The following is a 26,167-nucleotide window of genomic DNA, read 5'->3' as shown; positions in this document are numbered from 1 at the left end:
GCCGACTACGAGCTGAAACTAAATGTAACTTAAAGCTATAATATTTTGCATTAAAAGCACTGGTTTACTGTATGATGGTTTTCATTGCCATAGGTAAGCACATGTTCCGCTGCTGGGCCAAGATATTACGGACTGGCTTATTGGGTTGTCTCCCTCGGGCCTTGAGAGTATCGTGCGGGTCTAGTTACTGTTTCCGGATCCGGGGTCTTAACGTGTTCTTGTCGTTTGGTTGGATGAAGGTGGAAGGGGATAGGACTAAACTGGGGCGTGGATGGATTTCAGGAAAACGTATATAAGGGACATGTAGGATAGGTCACGGCTCGCCAAGACATCACGAACAGGAACAGCCGGCTGCCTACTTTCGGCCTGCAGGGAAGCTATTAATTTAGACCTGGCGTCACGGTGTACAGGGCATGACCAAACAACGTGCTCTATGTCGTGATAAACTTCACCACAGGCACAGATACCACTTTCCCCGAGCCCAACACGACGGAGATGCGCGTCAAATCTATAGTGATTGGACATAAGCCGGGACATCACGCAAATGAAATCCCGACCTACATCCAACCCCTTGAACCACGGGTTCGTCGACACCTTGGGGATTATGGAATGTAACCACCTTCCCAGTTCCCCCTTGGTCCAAGAATTTTGCCAACTGATGATCGTATTCTGACGTACAAATGCGAAAAATTCATTAAAGGCAATTGGTCTTTCATAAATATCACCGTTTGTTGCGCCCACCTTAGCCAAAGAGTCCGCTTTCTCATTACCCGGTATCGAGCAGTGAGAAGGGACCCACGCTAAGGTAATCTGAGTAGATTTTTCGGATAAAGCACTCAGATGTTCCCGTATTTTCCCCAGGAAATACGGAGAGTGCTTAACATCTTTCATCGATCGGAGAGCCTCAATGGAACTGAGACTGCCCGTAAAGATGAAATAATGGTCCGTGGGCATTTTTTCGATAATCCCTAGGGTGTACTGAATTGCAGCCAATTCTGCGACGTAAACAGAAGCAGAATTATCAAGCTTATGGGAGACGGTTAAGAAAATCATACTTGTTTTGAACTATTTTAAGTAAATTGGGTTTAAGAACGAAACTCCGTTGTTTATTCCAATTGCTTATTCATTGTTTGTTTATTTCTAGTCGGAAAGAATTTGTTCTGAGATTCGCAAGAATACGCAGAAGTGCTCATGACCTTCGTTCAAAATTCCTCTGCAAGACAAATTTTGGCTTGCAATCTGAGCTTTATCGAACAAAATTCAAATGAATTTAATTCTTCTACAATAAAATTATAGAGCAGTGCAATGCTTTTCTGGTTTTGATTACAAAGTCGATAACAGTCTGTTGATAACAAAGGATTTTCAAAGCATTTTCTAAATCTGAATGCAATCGAATTCCAATTTTAATTCAATCCAAATTTAATCTAGATACGAATTAAATGCAAATTCTTATATGAATCTAATGCAGATTCAATACAAACGTAATAAAGAACTATCCAAAATCTAAACCTCAACGAAACTAATTCCAATCTTCAATAAAATAAACCGGAACGAAATCCAATACAAATTCAAACTGATGTCTTTCTGAATCCTATCCAAACACAATCTAAATCTAATCCGATCATATTTGAAGCCAAATCCAATCAAAACCGAATTTAATTGAATCCAAATCCATATCCAATCAAAAAGCAAAGCCTTGGTGCTACATTCTGATTCGGAACTTGACCTTCTGTTTATTTATACACAGACTTCGCAGCCGACTGTTTAGTGTACAGGACAATTGCGGGGCTAGCGCTACGATCCTACTGACACTAACAGTCTCTCCCGAGCCGAGACTCGAACCTACGACGACTGGCTTGTTGGGCCAGCATCGTACCTCGAGACCATCTGGGAGACGTTATCCAATCAAACCGTGATGCAAATACAAGCCTAAATCGAATCGAAAGCAATTTTAATCGAATGTAAATTAAATTCAAACCTAAACCAGGATTCAAGTCAAATAAAATTCAAAACCAATTCATGTCTAAGCTCAATAAAATCTGATACAAATCCAAGTCTAATCTTAATAAAAGTCCAATCCTAATCAAACCTAATCCGATTAAAATCGAACCCTTTCTCAAATTCTGACTCCGATCTCGCTCATCAGAAACCGGAATCAAGTAACGCCCACCGTTCGTTAATAGGTCTGCTTGCTGCTTGGTAAGGCAGTTTAGCTCCAACTCCCGGCAACGTCATGTTCTTTGATGAAGTGCTGCTTGATGTCGATATGTTCAATCGTAGCCTCGGTTGTCTTCATATATCGGTACGGGAGCCGCAAGTTTAGGCCCATGGTGGTTGTTCCTTTGAGGTACCTGATGATCCGTTTCATTGTCTGCCAATGAATTTTCGTTGGTGTTTGTTTGTTAGATCCTTCACATGTAACTACACGCAAAAGTTGGATGGTGCGAAACCAGTACAAAATTGTGCGTTTTTAGCGCAATTGTTGATGTAATTCGGAACCAGTACAAGGATTGCGTGTTGGGCATAACGCAATTAATGCTCTAGCGTTTCTCCAATGTATTTGGCAGCTCCAAACTACTACACCTAAACAGTTTCAACTGGTATCAAGCAGCATTGCAAAGCGAGCGAGAAGCAAAACCATTCTCCTCCTTTCTGCTTGAGGACGAGACATATGCTAAGCTTTTCAAGTCTTTTGCACTCACGCTTTCGAGATACTTTTTCTTCTTCATGCATTCCTCTGAATAGCAGCAAGCACGCACCGACAGTATGAGTGAGACTAACAACACTGGTATCAAGTATGTGCAGCACGGGTGTCTCGCTCATTTCGTGAAGCAAATAATAATCCATGAGTAGCAGTCACTAATACACTCGACGTGAGAAATAAAGTGTCGGTATATGATACATATTCTGATTTCATTCTATGTCAATGTATTCGCAGTACAACCGTTGCGTTATGCGTTTCACACATTTATTATGCGATTTCTGTGCAACATTTGTGCGAATCGGGAGGACACAACGATTGTACAATACTTCAACTTTTGCGTGTAACCGGGAAACAGATCAGATTAGACAAAGAAAACCAGATACGTAATGCTGCCCAGCTGCTCTCGATATGTTTGGGCAGTACTGCTTCCATCGAAGGTTTAACTGAAGTCATTTCTCTATCGTACTCTTGTCAGGGTTATCGGCCTTACCGAGTTTCTCCAGGATTTTGGTTATAACAGCATATCGGAACAGTTTCAGACACTCTGCCTTCTTTCTCTCTAGCACCTTGAGGAACCTCCATGCAAAAAACCTCCTTCAGCATTCAATGAGAAAAGCCGAATCTGATGCATTCAGGATCCTCGATGTGCAGCAAAGGGTAGCACCAGCCGAACTGTGGACTGCTTTATCAGCAACCATGCCTTATAACGAACCTGTCGTCTGGTCTTGTCCTCTTTGAGTCGAGACACTTGCCTATTTTTTAGGGGCTTCATGTCGACGGATCACTTCATCAACTTCACGATCCTCTTTGACATGAATCTCGTTGTATGTTTCTGGGAAATCCGACGAGGAAGGAGAACCAGCAATGTTTGCTGTGAAACCGGTAAGATAATTGAAGAATTTAGCGGAAAATGCCATCCCGTTCACTGCGCCTGGTGGTACAGATCTGCGAAGGGAGTGGAGAGTCCCCTGGTTGCACCACAGAGGTCCCTATTTCCGCTGCATTGTCGTGCTCCATTTCGTCTTCGGACAGGACTCCATCATCACGATCCAAGATTTTCTTTGGACAGTTGTAGTTTACCCGGCTCCCTCTTACCCCGCTGGCTCGTAGATTAAGGGTACCTTGTCCCACAATCGGTAAATACGCGGCTTCTCTAGGCTTGGCTTCATTCTAGAGCATAGCTCAGCTGGTGTGACGTTCCTTGGCAACGCTGATGTCAACAGAAACATTATTCCTGTTCAATCTCACAGCCATCCCATTTTGCTAGGACTCCTTTCGCTCGGTAATTCTCCTGGGTGTTCGAGCAGTTTTCACTTTCTTGGTCCACAGTGAAGTTTAAAATCTTTGTCGCATACGCCGCTGTTGTTAAACTTTTTTGTTTTTTTGCTTCAATCGTAAGTCTCCAGCGAGTGCGTTTATTTATCAATTCCTCCTCAGTTTGACAAAATTGTTGGAGTAGATCTTGCGCTTCAGATTTGCTCAGAGATTCTCGATGAGACGCAGCTGGGGGACATTTGGCGGGTTCGCCGAGTTAGGTACCACATCAATATTCAGCCGGTCCATATCCTCCATAAACGTCAGATCCGGTCAGAACACCGCGTCTTCGTCCTTCGTCCACTTTGTACTATAAATTTTCCCAATCATGGCTACTCTGGAATGAAAGAAGAAGAGGCTTTAGCATCCCATTGTCGCTGATTGTCAAGAACAGCAGCACCTTTTCAGGAAACTTGGTGTGTAAAATGAACTTCACTTCGGAGCTCACTTCCTTCGTTGAGAAGTGCCCTGCCAGTCTTTGCCGTCCCGGCGTTCATTACCGGGAAAATCGACTTGACCATTTTATTCAGACGCTGCCGCTGCGTCATTGCCTGCAGCTCCTATACCAGCGGACGGGACTGCCGCTTTCTGACATGCATGTCAAGTCCATGTTAGAGTATTGTGCCGTGTAAAATAAATGTTGTGAACAAAAAAAAGTCCATATTAGCAAAGATGACTCGAACAAGATACCTGACTTCCAGTTTTTTTTTAAGGGGGGATTTGTTAGTAGACTAAGTATTTATGATAAATATTAGTAAATAATGAGTATGTGTGTCCAATCACAAATGGTGACTTCTCAACACTGTTAGAAATTTGAAATTTTAATTGTTAGGATTTGTTTGCTTTCGCAATAAGGACTTATCATTCGTAGGGATTTAAACCTACTTGTCAGAAAAGGGGAAGTAAACTTACAACTAACTTAATTGCTAACTTATTGGCTATAAAGAGAGCTTATCGTAGCAATTGAGGATTGCAACGATTTTTGTCGAAAATTGTTAATAATTTTATTTGACATAGCTTCTAATGGTTCAACACCAGAAAGTCTATGTAATTCGAGTGTACCAAACCAAGGAGGACGCTTCAAAATCATTTTCAGAATTTTATTCTGAATCCTTTGGAGCGTTTTCTTCCTTGTTAAACAGCAACTTGACCAGATCGGTACAGCATAAAGCATTGCTGGTCTAAAAATTTGTTTGTAAATCAAAAGTTTGTTCTTTAAACAAAGTTTAGAATTCCTGTTAATGAGAGGATATAAACATCTCGTATATTTGATGCACTTGGCTTGTATACTCTCAATGTGCTCTTTGAAAATAAGTTTTTTATCATAAATTAGTCCCAAGTACTTAACCTTGTCGGACCAACTTAAAATAACCCCATTCATCTTGACAACGTGATTATTGTTTGGCTTGAGGAAAGACGCCCTAGGCTTATGCGGAAAAATTATCATTTGAGTTTTAGAAGCATTGGGAGAGATTTTCCACTTTTGCAAGTAGGAAGAAAAAATATCTAAACTTTTCTGCAATCGACTGCATATGACACGAAGGCTTTTTCCTTTTACGGAAATGCTTGTGTCATCGCAGAACAATGACTTTCTGCATCCTGGAGGCAAATCAGGAAGATCTGAAGTGAATATGTTGTACAGGACTGGACCCAAGACTGAACCTTGAGGTACACCTGCTCTGACAGGAAATCTATCAGATTTTGAATTCTGATAGACAACCTGCAGAGTTCGATCAGTAAGATAATTTTTTAAAATTTTGATTAGGAAAATTGGAAAATTAAAAGTTTGCAATTTCGCAATCAAACCTTTATGCCAAACACTGTCGAATGCTTTTTCTATGTCTAAAAGAGCAGCTCCAGTGGAATAACCTTCAGATTTGTTAGCTCGTATCATATTAGTAACTCTGAGCAATTGATGAGTTGTGGAATGCCCATGGCGAAATCCAAACTGTTCATTTGCAAAAATTGAATTTTCGTTGATGTGTGACATCATTCTGTTAAGAATAATTCTCTCAAACAGTTTACTTATTGAAGAAAGCAAACTGATTGGTCGATAACTTGAAACTTCAGCTGGGTTCTTATCCGGTTTTAAAATGGGAGTAATTTTTGCATTTTTCCATAATTTGGGAAAATATGCAATTTTGAAGCAGCAATTGAAAATTTTCACTAAAAATTCCATTGTGCTCTCAGGGAGATGTTTGATTAGTATATTAAAGATTCCATCGTCACCAGGTGCTCTCATATTTTTGAAATTTTTAATAATTGATTTAATCTCATTCAAGTTAGTTTCAATTATTTCTGCAGGTAAAAAATTCTGGGAAGAAATTAAATCAAATTGACGTGTGACTTCATTTTCAATTGGACTCACAAAATTCAAATTTGAGTTATGAACACTCTCAAACTGCTGAGCAAGTCTTTGAGCCTTTTGTTCATTGGATACAAGAAAACGTTCACCATCTTTTAAAACTGGAATAGGCTTTGAAGGTTTCTTAAGAATCTTCGACAGCTTCCAAAATGGTTTTGAATATGGTTTCAATTTTTCAACTTTAGTCTCAAAATTTTGATTTCTCAGAAGAGTAAATCTATGTTTAATCTCTTTCTGTAAATCTTTATAAATAGTTTTAAAAACAGGGTCACGAGAACGTTGATATTGACGTCTGCGGACATTTTTCAAACGAATTAGAAGTTGAAGATTTTCGTCAATTATTGATGAATCAAATTTCACTTGAGTCTTTGGAACAGAATAATTCCTGGCATCAACAATTGCACATTTTAATGCTTCCAAAGCGGAATCAATATTCACTTCGTTTTGCAAATCAAGCTCATTATTGAAATTTCTCTCAATATGAGTTTTGTATCTTTTTTTTTTTTTTTTTTTGTATCTATGTTATAATTAAAAACAGAGCTCATAGGGTTTAAAACTGATTCATGTGATAAAGAAAAAGTTATTGGAAGATGGTCAGAATCAAAGTCAGCATGTGTGATCAAATCACTACACACATGACTTTGATCTGTTAGCACCAAATCAATTGTTGAAGGGTTTCTTACAGAAGAAAAGCATGTAGGACTATTCGGAGACAAAATAGAATAGTATCCTGAAGAACAATCGTTGAATAAAATTTTTCCATTGGAATTACTTTGAGAATTATTCCATGAACGATGTTTAGCGTTAAAATCGCCGATTATGAAAAATTTCGAACGATTTCTGGTGAGTTTTTGTAAATCACCTTTAAAATAATTTTTGAGCTCGCGTGTGCATTGAAATGGTAAATATGCTGCGGCAATGAATAAAATACCAAGTTCAGTTTGAACTTCAATTCCCAAAGTTTCAATAACTTTCGTCTCAAGATGGGGAAGAGCACGATGTTTGATTCGGCGATGAATAACAATTGCAACTCCACCGCCGGAACCCTGATTCCTATCATATCTATGAACCACGTAATTGGGATCATATTTTAATTTTATGTTAGGTTTCAAAAATGTTTCAGTAATAATTGCAATATGCACATTATTTACTGTTAAAAAATTAAAAAGCTCATTCTCATTGGCCTTCAATGAGCGAGCATTCCAATTTAATATTTTAATTGTTTTATTTAAAATCATTGCTAAATTTTAAATTAGAAACAATTTTAATAGTAAAATTTGTGCCTATTTGAATGGCTTCAAACATTGATTTTGCCTGCAACATGGCGTTCATAAGATCGAACATTGCCTGTTGCAAAAAAGAAAGTTTACCTGCCGTAATAGGCCCCAGGCAGTTGACATTAGAAAAAATATTTTCGGTAGCAATATTAGCTGGAGTGATAGGTGTACAATTATTTTCTAGCGTGTTTTGCTTACCCATATTAACGGTCATTTTCGAACTACCAACACTAGGCGGTATAATGTTCGAACTACCTGTAACCTGTGCATAAGTTAAACGGGTATGCAAAGGAGTAGGTAAACTATGCGTCACTGGTACGCTTGGAGAATTTTGTTTTGAAGTTGGTTTTAATTGAGAAATTGAATTTTGTTTACCTTGCCTTGCCTTAACAATTGCTAACCGGACTGGGCATTGATAAAAATTTGACATATGGTTGCCGTTACAATTCGCACAGCGAAAATTTTTACTCTCTTTCACAGGACATGTGTCCTTTTTGTGAGAAGAGTCTCCACAATTAAGACATTTTTGGTCCATGTTACAGAATTTGGAACCATGGCCATAACGTTGGCAAGTACGGCATTGGGTGATATGCTTTTCACCTCCGCCATACTTCCTATAAATTTCCCACTTTACACGCACATTATACAAAGCATGTGCTTTTTCAAAAAATTTTAAGTTGTTAACCTCATTGCGGTTGAAATGAATTAAATAATTAACAAGGGAAATTCCAGTTCTCTGACTGTTTTCGCCTCGTGATTTTTGTTTCATTAGAATTACTTGGGTAGGGGCTATGCCAAGTAATTCTGTTAAAGTAAGTTTGATCTCATCAACGGTTTGATCGTTGGTGAGACCTTTCAAGACAACCTTGAACGGCTTGGCGTTCTTGGTGTCATATGTAAAAAATTTGTACATCTTGTCAGTTAAATACTGGACAAGACGATCACGACCCTTTACTGAGTCGGCTAATAAGCGGCATTCACCTCTACGGCCAATTTGATAGGTAACTTTAACGTCAGAAACAAACGTTGAAAGTTCCTTTTTGAATATATTAAATTCAGAAGAAATAGTTACCACAATAGGTGGAACTTTCTCCTTTTTTAAAGATTTTATATTTTGTATAGTTTCATTATTAACAACTTCCATTTCACCAGCTTCTTGCTCAGGCAAAATATCAAAAGGATTGTCACTACAGACACTCGAAGTGTCAGAAAGAGATGCCTCTCTTTTCCTCCCCGCAGCGATGCGAGGTTTCTTTTTCCGTCCAGCCATTTCAGGTGATACGAAAAAAGTTAAAACAAATGTTAAATTCAAAAGTAGGAAGTCTTGAGAAAGACTGATGGGAAATAACTTTCAGGTAGTCTTTAAAAGACACACTGACAAAACACAAACTTTGAAGCTATAGGCAGTCAAAGACCAGTCCACAAGCAACCGAAAAAACGTCTGACCTGTAGGACAGTTCAAGACGCACTGTCTGACTTCCAGTTTTTTCATACATTTTGCCCACGACACCTTTACAACGGTTAGTCCTGTCATCTGATAACTTGAAAGCACATAAAACTGTGGTCATTAGCAAAATCGATTTATCGTGCATAATCCGCCAAATGAAAATGATAACTAGATGGCAGCACCATATGAGGATATTGAAAATTAGATGGCCGCATCATGTAAGGATATTGAAAATTAGATGCCAGAACCATACAAGTATAACGTAGGGTAAGGAACGGCTTAAGCAGTAGCGCCTATTTTAATCAGTCGAAGAAAACAGGCCTTAAACTCCTGTATTTTGATCAATGTCGACAATTTCAATGATGGAAATGAAAACTTTGATTATCTAGCTGTCTTACGAATATGAGAAATACCGTTAATCACGAAGAAATCTGTGAACAATCACCATTCGAAACAAATCGACCTATATTGCAGCCATTCAGGAGCCACTTCGGGTGCTAAAAAAAGCGCCTGCAAAACAGATGGAAACTGCTTAAAATAGGTTCGGGGTGATTGGGATAGTGTCTCTCGATTGGTAACTTCAATTGATGATTGTTAAAGTTTGCTAACTTAGTTTTACGATCTGAAAACAAGTTCTGACAAAGAAAACGATAGAGAACAGATTCATATAGGGTAAGGAACGGCTTAAGCCGTAGCACCTATTTTAATCAGTCGAAGAAAACAGGCCTCAAACTCCTGCATTTGATCAATATCGACAATTTCAATGATGGAAACGAAAACTTTGATTGGCTAGCTGTCTTACGAATATGAGAAATACCGTTAATCACAAAGCAATCTGTGAACAATCACCAATTGAAACAAATCGACCTATATTGCAGCCATTCAGGAGCCACTTCGGGTGCTGCAAAAAACACCTGCAAAACAGATGGAAACTGCTTAAAATAGGTTCGGGGTGATTGGAATAGTGTCCCTCGATTCGTAACTTTGATTGATGATTGTCAAAGTTTGCAAACTTAGTTTTACAATCTGGAAACAAGTTCTGATAGAGAAAACGATAGCGAACAGATTGATATACTACTGTTTGAGTTTCACCCAACACATTTCGAGTATTTCGTCTGAATACACAGGCGGTTCCTAAAGCTGCTTAAAATATGTTCCCTACCCTACTACAGTTTGAATTTCACCCAACACATTCCGAGTATTTCGTCTGAATACACAGGCGGTTCCCAAAGCTGCTTAGAATATGTTCCCTACCCTATAAGGAAAAAAATCCGAACAAATTTACAACTCCAAATTAAAATTTTGCGCAACTTAGTTTTCTATATTTGTTTGTTTATTCAAGTAATGTAACTCATTAACAAACCTCATAGGAAAAACTCAGCTCCACATCACGCTGATTTCCTGATCCTCTGGGGTACTTTCTTTATAGCTTCATGAATTCTGGATGTTTCTTTCGTTCACCCGCAGCGATAATCGTGTCCGCTGCATACTGATGTCGTTTTCGTTTTCGCGGTGTAGCTACACTTTTTCCTGACTATATTTTGCAGCTTCAAATAAAACATTTTCAAAGCAACTATTTGGTATGCGTAATAATGGGATAGCTGTCAATTCGTTTGTTTTGGTCATTATCGCATTCGTCATTTTGTCTCGTTTCCATTTCATATGTCCATCTCGCAAATGTGAGGAAAAAAAATTACCTGTCACTTAACCACGTGGAACGAGAACAAAAACAAGCCAGTTTTGACACATACGTGTCAACTTCCTACAGTACACTCTGCTTTTTTCGGGTGTCTTCAGGGACAGAAAAAGGGTAGTCCGAAAAGTCAAATAAAACATTTACGGTGTCAAAAGTGTCGTTTGAATGTAGCTACACCGCGAAAACGAAAACGACGACAGAAAAAGTGTAGTCCTGAAAGTCAAATAAAACATTAACGGTGTCAGAAGTGTCGTTTGAGTGTAGCTACATCGCGAAAACGAAAACGGCAGAAAGAGTCAGGTATTTTGTACTAGTCATCTTTGATGTTAGCCAAGTAGGGGTAAGCGGGGTAAGACTGCCCCTTAAGCAATTCTGTTTATAGAAAAAAAAGTTGCGGCTGCAATTTCTTTTTTCCTTTGCTAAAAGGTTCTTCTATTCAATACCCGCATTTAAAAAATAAGAACTGAAAAATTTTTGTTTATTTTCCAGATTTTTTTTCAGTTTTAAAAATTTATTGAAAATCTGCAGATCTTTCTCATGCGGGGTAAGCCCGCCCACCAGCGGGGTAAGATCGCTCACCATTTTTTGAAGATAACAAATATTTCTAGGGCCAGAACGGTTGATTTTATCGGTATGATGACTTTGGGGCCATCCACATACCACGTGGACGGCTTGGGGGGGGGGTTGGGTTGTCCACGGTCCATACATTTTTTTTAGAATTTATATGGGCAGTTGTCCACGGAGGAGAGGGGGGGGGGTCTAAATCGTTAAAAATCTGTCCACGTGGTATGTGGATGGCCCCTTTGACAAAGTTGTAGAATGTCAATGTTCTGGTAACTTTTTGTGGTTTTCAAAATAGATTTTTCAGAATTGAGATTTTTCAAGATATTCAATTTATAATAAACCTGTCTTTAAGCTAAAAATAAAAACTCATTAAACCTGTCTGTATGATTTTTTCGAAGACTTATTATATATAGAGTAATAATAATATTTGTTAATTTTTTTATTCATATTTTCAATTTTTGAAGTAGAATACTTCTCTCAGGAAGTTCGGCTACATAGGGATGTGAAATGAAAATCTAAAACCGAAAAAAGTGAAAATTATGTCCAATTTCAAATGCCAAGAAATCGGTTAGTATTCGATGGATTTCCTTCGTTTTTGCAGCAATCGATTAGAAAATCTTCTAAGATTCCTACCAAATGCAGGAAATTGCAATTTTTTTATTCGAACTATTGTACTATTGAAAATTCTTAAGTCTCGTTAAAACACAAAATTTGACCTCTGATTGGTCGTTATACGATTGCTTTCCCAAGCACGGTCGACAGAGTTATGGACCTAGTAAATTGAATAATGCATTATTTGGCCTAAATAAGAGCCTTCATCAGATATTAAACAGATATTTCATCAGATATTAAACTGAACAACTGAAATTTGAAGAACAGAAATGAATATTTGAAGAGTTAATATTTTCGCTATAATCCAAAGTTAATTATCTTCATCTACATGCATACTCTGCCTATTATTACGTGTTTGCGTCGCTTAGTGTTTGGCTACGGTGATGCAGAACGCAAATGACGGCACGATGCGATTCGGCAAGACGAAATGTGTTGAAATGTATAGCTCTACTTCGCCGTAAAAAGAACTGTACATTTCACCACGTGAGGCGAATCGCATCGCGCCGTCATTCGCGTTCTGCATAACTGTAGCCTGTAGCCTGTCGTATTTAATGTGCATATTACAATTCGGCAGCACTTCAACTGCTCATTTGCGCAAAATTTTAAAAATATTCAATACACTTAATTCAAAATATCAAACAAAATGAAATTACAATACTGCCAATGAACGGTTTATTTACTAGAAAAAATGACTGACACGCAAGTAGCCGGGTTATCTTTCTTTTAAAAGTATTCTTCAACCTTGCGGTCGTGGCTTTGCATACAACCTTCCTGTGATTTTTTATGTTTTTTTAAGAACAAATTCACCAACGACTCTATACATCAAACAAACCGCAAAAAAATAATTCTTCACAAAATTTGAGCTTTTAATTTCTATTACTCCATGATATAACAACCATCAAATTTTAGCTTACCTTTTGTAGATTTTGTAGAAATGATTTTTCCAAAATAAATTAGAAAAAAATTTTAATTCTATTTTTATATTTTTTCTTCAATTTTTTTTACAGTGTATTTGGGTCTTGAATAAAACAACAAACAGTTGTATACGTGACGGTTTTACCCCATGTATAGTGGGCGACTTTACCCCCAGTGGAACATTTTCATATTCCACCGAAAAAGTAGTCAAAATTACAAGATTACCTTCGATATTTCTGATATTTCCGAAAGAAGACAGATTCAGGCAAGCGATTAAACGTATATTCACGAATAAAACAATAGATTTTTAGACAGAAAAACCTTAAGTCCCATTGCCGCAAAACAATAGCGCATTGACTGGTTGCCAGCTGGAAGGCTGTTTTTATTATTTCTGTAACCGTTCGCGTATATCAAAAAAAAAAGGGGTGCAAAATGTTATGTAATTATACTGTAATAGACATGTTGAAGAAATTTTTCTATTATTATATAACTTAGTAGTAAAACTATGGTGGGCGGTCTTACCCTGTTTACCCCTACTTTTTCTCGGCCAAGCGCACGCAGCGATGTAGCCACTTTTCATTCGGTCTTTCTCTTTCTTTAGTATCCTTCAGAGCTCCTTGTCCGTAAGGGTCGTCGCACAGTGGTCTGGAACTGCATATAGTCGGAAAAAGTCAATTTTTCAACTTAATGCATAGACCAAGCCCTCTTCGGGAATCATTTCTGCAGGGTTTAAGCTAGTGAAAAATCACCAGAATGTTCGGATTATTAATGTTGTCATACATTTAACATAGTTGAGAAAGTAGGCTTCTTGTTCATTCACGACTTCTCTATTTTCACGTTGTTTGCCCAGGTGATTTATTACAGAATGCAGAAGTAGTAATAAATATTACAATAGTGTCGACATGATTATATAGCCTTACTCTAGCATTCATACAACTTCAGATATCATTTTTAAAGTTGTTAAAGTTGAAATAAGCCCTCCACAAAATAAGTATAATGAAATACTTGGCACTCCAACTTTATGTAGAGTTTTAAATGGTATCCCCGCCGATACCCGCGCTGATTCAAAGACTAAAATGTTCCCTCGTGTTCATAGAGACAGGAATAAAAAAGTTTTCTGGGCAATTTTCGCTGAAACGTTCACAATATCAAAAACAAGCGACGCGCAAGCGGCCATTTTTTAGCAAGCAATATTAGCTTAGAACGCCACTCATAAAATTAGTATTCAAACTACCTGAATATTAATAGCCGTTACGCATACCTTAACTATGTTTGATACACCTGGATCGTGAAATTTGGGATTTTTCGGGTTTTTCTTCTTTAAATGCTATAAGTAGCCGTAAATCATGTTTTTTAAGGTTAATTGCTAAATTTCTCAAAAAATACATCAGGTACTAACTTCATGTCCGAGGAAGAGTTTCTCTCAATACTATTCTCTACAAACTTTCTTTAGACATTATCCTTCTATTTTGCTTCCTTGAGAAGTTAGCGATAGCGCCGCCCTAGTGGTGACATTTTGAACTACATAGCCATTACCAAAAGTTGGCCAATAGTTTCAGGATCAACTTTCGAGAAGACATCGTTTATCTAGGAGGCAACCCTTAGTAGTTATTAATTTCGCCCGGATTTCAGTCCTTTCCGACCACTGTGCGTCGGCCGTCCGGAACCGTTCTTTCGATACTCTGATTGTTGTCCAACGGTTGCAAGTTGTTATGGATGCCGGAACGGGCGTATTTGGCGCCCACAAAGTGCCGCACGATGTCCGTTTCCGACGCGGCTGGGTACCGTTTTTCGAACGCGCACACTCCTGAACAGAGTAGCTTCACTGTTTCCGCCATCACAGTTAGAGTTCGACTGATGGTGCTGTCTGCTGTCAATTTTTTTCTATATACTCATGGGTTACTATGATTGATGCTGCTTGAGTAGTTTCGTTAGTGCTTGTGATAGTAAACCCAGACCGATGTCATGGCTACTGTTTCCTGAAGCCGCCGCCGATGATGATGACGCTAGTGTAAAAAATGTGATCATAAGCTCCGTTCATTGTGCCGCACAGGGCTGGAATTCACCTCAGTGCAGAAAGAACCACACAAATTTGTACACAACACATTTGCCATCAAACCGTGCGTGCCACTCCCGATATTTCGTTTGTGTTCTCTTCTTCCCATTCGCTCTTTTGTATTTCTTTCGCACCGAAAAAATGCGACCGAGTACACTTTGTGCATTCGCCAAAATGTGCGACACCACACATTGTGTCTTACTTTGCTTGGGGCAATGATTATCGGATTTGGCAAACGAACGATTATAGTATTAATTTTTTTTTTTGGTTTTTGCACTTCACTTGACTCCTACTGAAATAATTTAGCAGATAATTTTCAGTGCTGCTCAATGGGTTTTGTTTCAATACTAAAAATGGTTTCTTCCTGGAGATAGCCGCATCGTACATGAACAATAGGGTGGCAATAGAAATCGACTTTTCGAATTTCGTTTAGAAGTAGGGCTCAATAGAAATCAAAGAAATAGTTATCGGTTTCCGTTATACTCTACTAGAAATTTTTTTGGAAATAAATATTGAAATTCAGTCCGCGCAAATATATATTTCGACTGTGACATACAGTCTTCCTCAGTGCTTATGTGGACTGGTAGAGAGCAAAGCGTAAATCCTGTTTTTTATTTGTAGTGGGTAAAAATGAAAATTTAGCACTCTTAATTGGAGTTAGGTAGGGAATTATGCGGTCGATGGTTTACCGTACGATGTCTGGGGTTTTTGGGAAGCAGATTGAATAGCCATGAAAGGTGATTACCTGCGTCTTTGTTGAGAAGCGTGCATGAAAGTTGTTTATAAATTTCTAAACTTTCAGCTACGTCTAATTTCCATAAATTATTAACGAGGCGGAGGAGGTGAATGTTATCCGAAGTTAGTGGATGTTCCTCGTTAAAAATATGTGCAGCCACTTTTGATTTGGAAAGGTGTCGTGGGGCATTTTTTGAAACTTTACTTGCTTTTGTCACTTCTGCGAAATGTTCTTTGAAACTTTTTTCATATCCCTCAATAATACCCATAAAAATATAAACTTCACAATTGAAAAAGAACTTAACAACAGACTCCCTTTCTTGGACGTCGTTGTAGTCAGAAAGTCTACGGACTTGGAATTTGAAATTTATCGAAAACCCACGAATACAAAACGGGTAATACCTAACACTTCAAACCATCCCTTCCAGCATAAAATGGCATCCTTCCATCATATGATCCACCGCATGGAAACTTTACCTCTAAGTGAAGTAGCCAAGCAAAAGGAACTGGAATATATTTTCGAAATTTCTAATTTAATGGCTACAATGAAAGTATCATTCAAGCCATTGTTGATAAAAAGAAGCGTGCTCAAATTCGGAAATCTTTTACAACACTCACCCCAATAACAGAAGATCTGAAAAGGGTAGCCGTTGAATATGACGTTAACTTGACGAGCCCACTTCGTTCAAAATTTAGGAAATTTGGGATGGAAATACCCAACTCAAAACAAAATTGGGGTCTACCAAAGACCCTATTGCTCCCCGAACAAAGCTGGAATTTATAAAATTGCATGCAGTCACTGTGACATGGTTTACATTGGACAAACTAAACGTAACCTAGGGATACGTTTCAAAGAACATTTCGCAGAAGTGACAAAAGCAAGTAAAGTTTCAAAAATGCCCCACGACACCTTTTCAAATCAAAAGTGGCTGAACATATTTTTAACGAGGAACATCCACTAACTTCGGATAACATTCACCTCCTCCGCCCCGTTAATAATTTATGGAAATTAGACGTAGCTGAAAGTTTAGAAATTTATAAACAACTCTCATGCACGCTTCTCAACAAAGACGCAGGTAATCACCCCTCATGGCTATTCAAACTGCTTCCCAAAAACCCCAGACATGGTACGGTAAAAATCGACCGCATAATTTCCTACCTAACTCCAATTAAGAGTGTTAAATTTTCACTTTTACCCACTACAAATAAAAAACAGGATTTACGCTTTGCTCTCTACCAGTCCACATAAGCACTGAGGAAGACTGTATGTCACAGTCGAAATATATATTTGCGCGGACTGAATTTCAATATTTATTTCCAAAAAAATTTCTAGTAGAGTATAACGGAAACCGATAACTATTTCTTTGATTTCTCAATCACTCTGCTAAGACGCTCGGTATAGATTTTCTAAATTTGAGGGCTCAATAGTTTCGTCTTCGAAAAAAGTTCCCATCCCGATCAGAAGGGCAAAACAAAATTGTAACAGAAGCTGTTAGTGTGTTATGAGAAAAACCTTTCAGGTTGTGTTTTCAATTTGATCCCGTTAGATGTTAAAATAACAGAAATTGTGACAAAAATGATTTCACTAGTATCAAACCCATATCAAGCTTTGTTACTGACGTATCAGCTTTCTAACAAATTAAGATAGCATGTAGAACAGTATAATAACAACCATTGTTAGAATTAACAGGTTTTGATAGAGATGAAAAACAAGTTTCAGAACAACTTCATTTCAGAATTTGTTATCATCACTCATTCAGATTCAATTTCGTTATCAAAAGCAAATGGGAAAATACAAAATCGTATCAAAATTTGTTATTTGTATCTCGTGTTGGTAGAATTTTGTAGTTTTTTAGTTATGCTGTTCTGATCGGGATACTATCTGACTTCGGGAACACGAAAACATTATTTTGTGACCAATAAAAAAATGCACAGGTAGTTCATAAATTTCTGAATATCAAAAAATTCTGAGGCAAATGGTCGGCGTGCGACCAGACCGAACCAAGCGCCATTTTTTTGAAAATTGAGTTTTTAACACCAGTGGTTGTGAAAATTAATAATCTATCTTTGATGGAAAAATGAAATCATTTGAACAGTTCATGATGATATTATAATGAAAATTTCCTGCAGTAGTTTGCAGAAAACAAACGGGGTGGTAAAACTTTGAACCCCGATTACTCAAAATAATGTTTTTGGCGCTTGGTTCGATCTGATCGCACGCCGACCAAATGTCTTAAAAATGCATGAAAAATCGAGATCTGGTGTTATCCAAAAACAAAAAATGAAAAAATCGATCGGTTAAAGTTTCACTTTTCGACTGAACGAACTTCTAAATGCGACGAAGGACAATTTTTTTCCATACAAGTCATTACCACCCTAATGAACGGTATCGGTAGTGAATGCATGTAGCGATTGTATATGAATACCGGGACAGAAACATGTCTGGCGTGCGTAATATGTCCTAAGAAACACGTCAACGCCATTGAGAATATTGATGGGAAACTTATCGATACTTATCGATAATATCGATAAGTGCTTGACATCGATATTATCGTTAATTTTTTGACGTTAACGATAATTATCGATATTATAAGGGTGAGCACAAGTCAGTGCAGCTGGTTACTAGAGGAGACCCAAAAGAAGGAGACCTCACCTACCCTTCCCCAGGAGTTGCTTTTGCCGCTGGGTATTTGTTGCTATTCGACAAGATTTAGCATTGTTGGGGGTGGTGTAAAGGTTCCCCCCGGATGTCACTGAGTTTCTGAGAAATAATGGTAACTAAAAAGGTATTTATAGGTTTTAGTTTCCTATGAACAGATGAATTCGACAACTCAGTACTGGAGAACTTTAAAAAAATATCCAAACTTTTCGCACCATCTCATAAAAAGCAATGACACGAAATTGTAATAAAATGCATTTTCTTTGGCTTGCCAACTCTTATAATATGATGGACATGCATAGCGGCAGTCTATTGGTAATTCTCTGGTAATTGTTTAGTTTAACTTGGAACTGTTTAAGTTTAAAGTATCTGTTACCCAACAAACAATTTTTAGTTCAACTAAAAATCCAAATCAACGAAATTGTTGCGCCAAAAAAAGTATCCTGATTTATACAGGGGGTGGAAAAAATAATTGAGATAAAAAAAATTCTCTCGAATTTTAAATGGCCAGAACTTTACGAAAAATGAATCAATTTTGATAACCAGTTTCATTCCACTGGCAAACAGTATTATATTAGTATTACTTGGGAACTTGGTGTGACCATCCTACACCGAAAATGTTTCGGATTTCAAGAGTGTGTGTCAAAGTGTACATTTTTGCAACGCATAGAACGTTTTTGGCAACTAAATTGTCTATCTAAAATACTTCATTTAAAAAAATCTGAGATCACCGATATTTTCTAAAATCATTTTTTGTTTTTAAAATTATATTTTTTTCAGAGTAGGATCTTAAACTCATTTTTTTTATATTTTTGAAGTAGGCTGACCAGATTTTCTCGGGATAAAACGGGACAAACGGGTTCAAAAAACGGTACACATGTTAACATTTATTCTTGAAATTTTTTTCCAACCAAAGCATGCAAACAATTGGGACTGCTTCGATGAACTTACCCCATCCTGAAGAGTGCAATTTTCAGCAATGAGTTCCTGAAATTTGGCACATGATGATCGAAATTTTGACTGACAATTATCATGGTCTCAACTCTCAATCTGACCTTTTTAAATGTTAATCCAGATAAATTTTCAAACGCAAGTTTGCAAAGTTGCTTGGTTTAATAAGACCTACACACCCACAATGTTCGATTGAATTCTGCTAGAGTGCTGCAAGCTCAAAGAAAATTAGTACCCAACAGGGAAAAAACCGCCAAAACCAACACCCATACTTAATAAATTCATACCTCGATGATTCCTTGGCGAATTTTCAATCTTTGGCTACCAATGAACCTGGAATAAATTCTAATTTATTGACAACATATAAACCTATGTGAAACAGAATGTCAGAAAAAGTTCTACGCGTTACAAAAATGTACACTTTGGCACACACTCCGGAAATCTGAAACATTTCCAGTGACCCTTGGTCATGTCCCGTTCTCAAGTTATACTAGGAATCTAGGACAGTTTTCCAGAAAAATGAAACCTGTTTTGTCTGAATTGATTCATTTTTCGTGAAGTTTTGGCCATTTAAAAATTGACAGAATTTTGCCTGCTTCAATTATTTCCCTTATTACACAACCTTCAAAATGAACTTCGGCTTGAAACTACTCCGTAGAAAGCACTCCCGGCGTAAAACTCAAAGACTTTCTAAAACAAACTGTTTAACTCGTCCGCTAGTTTGAATTATCATTCGCAGTATCGTAAGATTTGTCATTCAAGGCCTTAACACAATGGATACGTTGCGGCTGCGTTTGCGGCAATTTGACAGTTAGCCCATACATTTACTGTCAAATTGACGCCAACGCAACGCAAACGTATCCATTCTGTTTGGGCCGTTACTATAACCGCAATAACGTTTGCGGTAAAAAAAATGGACAAAAAATTCCCGATTTCATGGGTTTCAAAATGGCGTCAAAAACAGACATCGTGCGGCACTTTGTGGATGCTGAAGAGGAAGACCGAGGGAAAAGTGGCTAAATCGCTGCGTGCACTTGGCCGAGAGGTTGGTGCATGCTCTAAAACAGTGAAAAAGTATCTGGAGAACATGGACATGCATACAAGAAGCTGCAGTCCCGACCACTGGTCTCGGAGCTGCAGGCAATGACGCAGCGACAGCGGTTGAATAAGATGGTCAAGTCGATTTTCCCGGCGAATCGCGACGTGGCAGTGGTGATGGACGACTAGACCTGTCTCACCCTGGATGGCAACGACTAGCAGGGTTCTTCGTATTTTACCTCCCCCACGAAGGAAGTGAGCACCGAGGTAAAGTTTATTTCACAGACCAAGTTCCCCAAGGTGCGGCTGTGGCTGACAATCAGCGAGAAAGGGATGTCAAAGTTACTCTTCTTTCGCTCCGGGCTGGCCGTGAACGGGGAAATTTATAGTACGAAGTGCCTGACAGACGTTGCGTCGTTCATCAAGAAATACTATAAGCGCGAAGACACGGTGTTCTGGCCAGATTTGACGTCGGCCAACTACTCGAAGCGATCGTAGGAGGAGATGGAGCGGCTGAATATCGATGTGGTACCGAAGTCGGTGAATCCGCCCAATGTCCCCCACCTGCTTCCCATCGAGAATTTCTGGGCAAACTTGAAGCGCAAGATCTATTCCAACAATTTTGTCGCGAAAACGGAGGAGGAATTAATAAAAAAAACAACGAAGAAAGAGCTTAAAAACATGGCTACACGCATGTTTTCGTCCGCCATGGCAAATGCTACGGTTAACTGCCGGAAGGCCGCACGCAAGGACGTAATATTTTTTTGCGAGGAAGCTAACATGATAACCTTGCATGGGAAATTCATCCAACTCAATTATCTGTCATAGTTTCTTTTTCATCACCATCTGAAATAGTTTTTTTTTCATCATCTGAAAAAAATTTTTTTTACCGCAAACGTTAGCTGTCAAATTATCGATACTTATCGATAATATCGATAAAACCGTGTTTAAACGGAATCGTGTTTAAATGAATTCTCAAAAATGTATATGGTCCTTTCTTGGTTCCTTTTCTCTGCTATTTTGACGTTGGACTAACGTCTATATCGAAGTTAGGCACCTGAATTTGAAAATCTAGTAATTCAACCAGGGAAAACCAGGGAAAAGTGGTCAGGTTTTGAGCGCTTATATATCAGTCATTTCTTTCCAGAATTTCGAGGTTTTGGCATCAACCGATCAGAAATTCTTTTACGGTTGAATTTATGTAACAAAAATAACCTATTGTTCGAGATACACTATTGAAAAATTGATAAATCACATCGATTGTCTAAATCATACCGAGCAACCAATCACCACCTCTCTTCACAAGCACAGTCGACACTAACGTATACAACCGATCTGACTCTGTAATCAGTCTCGCAGCTTTCAACCAATAGCGAGCTCGCATTCGGTAGTTGCAACAGGTGTTTCAACAGCGTTTTATAATGCTTCTTCTATCATTACCACTGAACAGATTCTAAACACCAATGGCTTGATTGATAGGGGAAATATTGCGCAAGATTGTCATATAATAATTTAAATATGTTTTCGATACTAAACTAGTTAAAAGTTGTGTTAAAAATCGTGCACATTCAACCAATCACAAGCTCGCTTCTCCTTTGCTCGCGGATGGATTTTTGCTTTGGGCTATATAATAGCCTGCGTCGTCTCATAGCAGTCATCAGTTAACAAGTGGATAGCCACTAGAACGGTCCTGATTAATCAGCAGAGGTGGCTGATTCCAGTGGCGGAACTGAGCTGCAGCAGAACCAGAGCGGTGGTATCAGGCAGCAGCGGCGGAGGTAGTGGGCAGCTGCATTTCTTCATTCAGTTAGGTTCCCCTTCGATCTGAGTTGGACCCCACCAGCGGTATTCCAGCACCGCCACTAGGAAAGCTACCTCCATTTAGTGTGTGTGCAGTGTGCACATATAGCGTATGTGCATCTACATAGCTATGACATTTGCGATAATAGTGATGATAGCTAACCAACCCATGTGTATCGATAGCTAGAGCTGTTGCTAGCTATAGCGTGTGTAAAGCAGGTATTAGACGAAGAAAATATTTGCTATTTTCGGTACGGATTATATTTTGTGCAAATAAAATTCGTACCAAAAATAGCAAATGTTTGCTTCGTCTAATACCTGCTTAAGACATAGCATGTGTAGCATATTATGGCTATTGCGTGTATATCCAGCGTGTGTACGGATAGTTATAGCGTGTGTGTGGATAGCTGCTGCGTGTGTAATGATTAGTTATAGCGTTTGTAATGATAGTAATAGCACATGGTTGGATAGCTTATGCGTATGTATAGATAGTAGTATCGGATATATGGATAGGAATAGCGTGTGTATAGATAGCTTTAGCATGTGTGTATAAAAAGCTACAGCGTGTGTATAAATAGTTTTTACGTGTGTATAGATAGTTATAGAATGTGTGTGGAGAACTATAGCGGGTGTTTATCGAAGATTATTATTGTTATTAAAAATATTAAAACGTCTTAACGAACACAGTTGTGAATTTGATTTTACAGCAGTGATTTTAACTTCTTCACCCAGTCTTAATTCATCGAGGAAAAATTACTGCCTATGAATGATCAACACTTATTTACTAGAAATTTCATTTAGATCAAAACAGGTTCTTTTGAGTATCATAAATTATTGGTAAAGAGAGTTGCAAGTTTTCTCAATGAGCATTCAATAAATTTTCGTGTTTGTTTCTCGGTGCGCGGTTTTGATTTTGTTTCTCGCACACAGAGAAAGAAACAAACTTGTCGCTATCGTGAAAAATTACAAAACAATTAGAAATGCTCTAAATCACAATTGAAGAAGTTAAGATATTTTCCTGTCACTCGCCAAAACCTTGATAACAACTACCGAAAAACGTGTAATTGAGCTCTAGCTATATAAGGTTATTGAAATAAACGTATTTTTTTTAATACATGAAGTTATATGCTGGGCTGGAGCTACCCTAGCATGAGTTTTATCGATTTAATGTCAAACAATTTTTAAATTCAAAATTTTCGTTTGAATCGTTCTGGGCTCCAATTTCAGATAGTTTCGTTAAGTTTGCTTTTTGCTTAGATAGAAAAAATTTACCAATTCGCTCAATTAAATGATTGTCTTGGTAGTGCAGCTACGAACAAAGGTTTGATTCGAATATGTATGAAATGACAGCGATTAAATAAAAGATATCCATTCTTTTAGTATATGTTATTATTTATAACGTTTTAACGTTTCAGCATTCAGAAATGCACTGTTAGATAAAATTGCAGCAAATACTAGAGTTGCAATTCTCTCTATTATTTGTTTTAATGGAATATAAGAATACCGTAGTCCAACGTCATGCGGTCGTGTCTTGAATACCACCCTCCTACTTTTTTCTTCCCGCAACGCAACGCAAACTGCTCAAACTGAAGCTCTTTGTTCTCACGCAATGTGTCACAAAAAGCAGCACAAAGTATTGTTCCGCTCTCCCTCTTTTGAAATATTTCTCACTTGGTGATATCTTTCATAGTCATTTCGTTTTCGCTCTTTCTCTTTGTGCCTGTTGGTTGTCAAAATGTGCAGGTACCTTTCTCGTTGTGCATTGACGTAAAATTAACACACTGAGCGCAATGAGTGTGCGAATGACAGCCCTGGTGCCGCATGTGTTACTGTACAGTTTTTTTCGTGCTTCTAACTATATTGAATGTAGGGCTATCCAGAACGTGTTGAAACATGTTTAAACATGACCATTTATGTCCTGCACAAAATCCATAGAACGTTCAAAACAAAACAGTCGTTGTTCGCTTTTTGCATTCCTACACACCACTTGCAGCAACAGTTGATCTCGCATGGACGGAGCTTATTCGGCTGTTTCGCAAGCACTGACAGCCTTTTGACGTATAATCGAGCCAGAGAAAAACGGCTTCAAGCAAAATATATGGGGATGACGTTCGTGACAGGGATGTGAGTAAACCCTTGAAAGATCGGCAATTTTTGTCCATTTTTTATTGCAAACATTATGTTTTTGATTCATCTCAATCTGTGGATTCTATCACCTCGTAGGTCAGCTTGTTTTCCGGAATCTAATCCAAAACCTATTCAGATCCAATCCAAATCCAATCCAAACCAACTCAAACGCAACACAAAAATGCAGTTCAAATTCAATCCAAATCAAAGTCCAATCCAAATCCAAATGAAATTTAAATCCAACAAATCCAGACTCAATCCAATCCTTATGCAAATCCGATCCGAATAATATTCAAACTCAATCTGAATCCTATTCACTACTATCTCAATGGAATCCATGGAATCCATTCCAAATTCAACCCAAATCGTATTATTTTATTTTATTCTACACCATCTTTGAACAAATCATACAGTACAGTTACATTGTACTCTGTCGAGACCCTTAGAACCCAGTAAATATCGATTATCAACTGGGTCGCTGCAGCAAATCATCAAAACATACAAATCTTCTTGGAATGCCTCACGTAAGAGTTTCAAATCATTAGCGAAAGATAGTTCGGTCGACGAAATCAGTGCATACAGATCATTAACGAATATGTTGAATATTAGGGGTCCGAGCATGCTGCCTTGAGGTACACCGGATGCAATGTGGAAAATGTGAAAATGGGCGGAGTTACCCAATACGTATGCAGAAGGATTTGATAGATAGAAGAATAGCCCATTCCGGGGAACCCATTCGACTCATCTTCGTAAAGATCACGTGGTACAGTGTCGAAGGCCATCGCAAACTCTTTGTATACAGAGTAAATCTGGTGTTTTACTTCTATTTCTCTGGATAGGGTGGTTACGTAGTACATCAGACTCGTAGTCGTTGATCGGTGATTCATGAAACCATGCCGGAATTCAAATAGGAACGGTGACACCGCACGTTATGAACCAGTTTTTCAAAAATTTCGCTTAGACAGCTAAATAGGGAGATTCCGCGATAGCCAGTTACGTAGTTGCAGTTGTCAGACTTATAAACAGAAAAAATGTACACTGATTTCCAATTCGTTTGGAAGACTCGATCTCTTAGCGAGCTATTGAAAATTAGATCGATCGATGACGCGAAGGCGATAGCACAATTTTTCAGTTGTAGTGAGGGTATCTCGTCAACGCTTGGCCCTTTTTTGACATCTACATCTTCCAGAGTCTTTCGTAGGTCGTTCTGAACGATGGGCTGATTCAGGTCATACACTGGCACGTTAGCGGATGCATTGTAATTTTGACCTGGTGACATTTTGCTGAACACGTTCTCGTCGCAAAAGCGGCTGTACTGTGCGACTGTAGGACAATAGCATCAATGCTGAAAAGCTTTTCTTCGAAAAACAGGATTATGTATTTTTTTTCTTTAACAAAAAAAAGCCATCTATTCGAAAAAGTCACTCGTAGTTTCTTGACCCACTCCGTTATAAAGTGATGTTTCGTTCTAGCTCTGGAAGATGCGCGAAGTCTTCTATGATGATTCTTCGCATTGATTTTATAGAAATGTTGGCTTTCTTGACAAGTTTTCTGATGAAATGTACCGGGCTGCGAGGAATCTTTACGCGGAACAATTTGATCACGTTTAGCGTACGTGCAAAGGTCAGATGCTTTCTTCATTTTGTTAATCTTAGTAATTTTAAATAAAACCAAGAAAGAAAATGAACCTCTTAGGGTCCGTGCAACTTTGGATGTATTATTTGGTTGCAATATGCCTGAAAGTATACTACCATTTGCATACTTTTTTGCAATTACCACCACCTCTAAAATTAAACTAACATCAACATTTACACTAAATTGGCAGTAAAGTTTGAGTCGATTATGAAACTCTATTCCATGAACAATCGATGTGATATCTCACAATAGTTTGAAAAGTTTTCCTCAGC

The 26,167-nt window shown here is 38.2% G+C and overlaps 1 protein-coding gene across 1 annotated transcript in view; it reads left to right on the top strand.

Annotated features, from left to right (window-relative positions):
* LOC129726761 (blastoderm-specific protein 25D) overlaps positions 1 to 26,167 on the top strand; it is a 47,940-nt gene that overhangs the window by 2,072 nt on the left and 19,701 nt on the right. The window lies entirely within an intron of this gene.

Source organism: Wyeomyia smithii, chromosome 3, assembly GCF_029784165.1.
Source record: "Wyeomyia smithii strain HCP4-BCI-WySm-NY-G18 chromosome 3, ASM2978416v1, whole genome shotgun sequence".
In the NCBI taxonomy this organism is placed as follows: Eukaryota; Metazoa; Arthropoda; class Insecta; order Diptera; family Culicidae; genus Wyeomyia; species Wyeomyia smithii.
The sequence above is the reverse complement of the archived record's forward strand: the minus strand, read 5'-3'. Positions and strand labels throughout refer to the sequence as shown.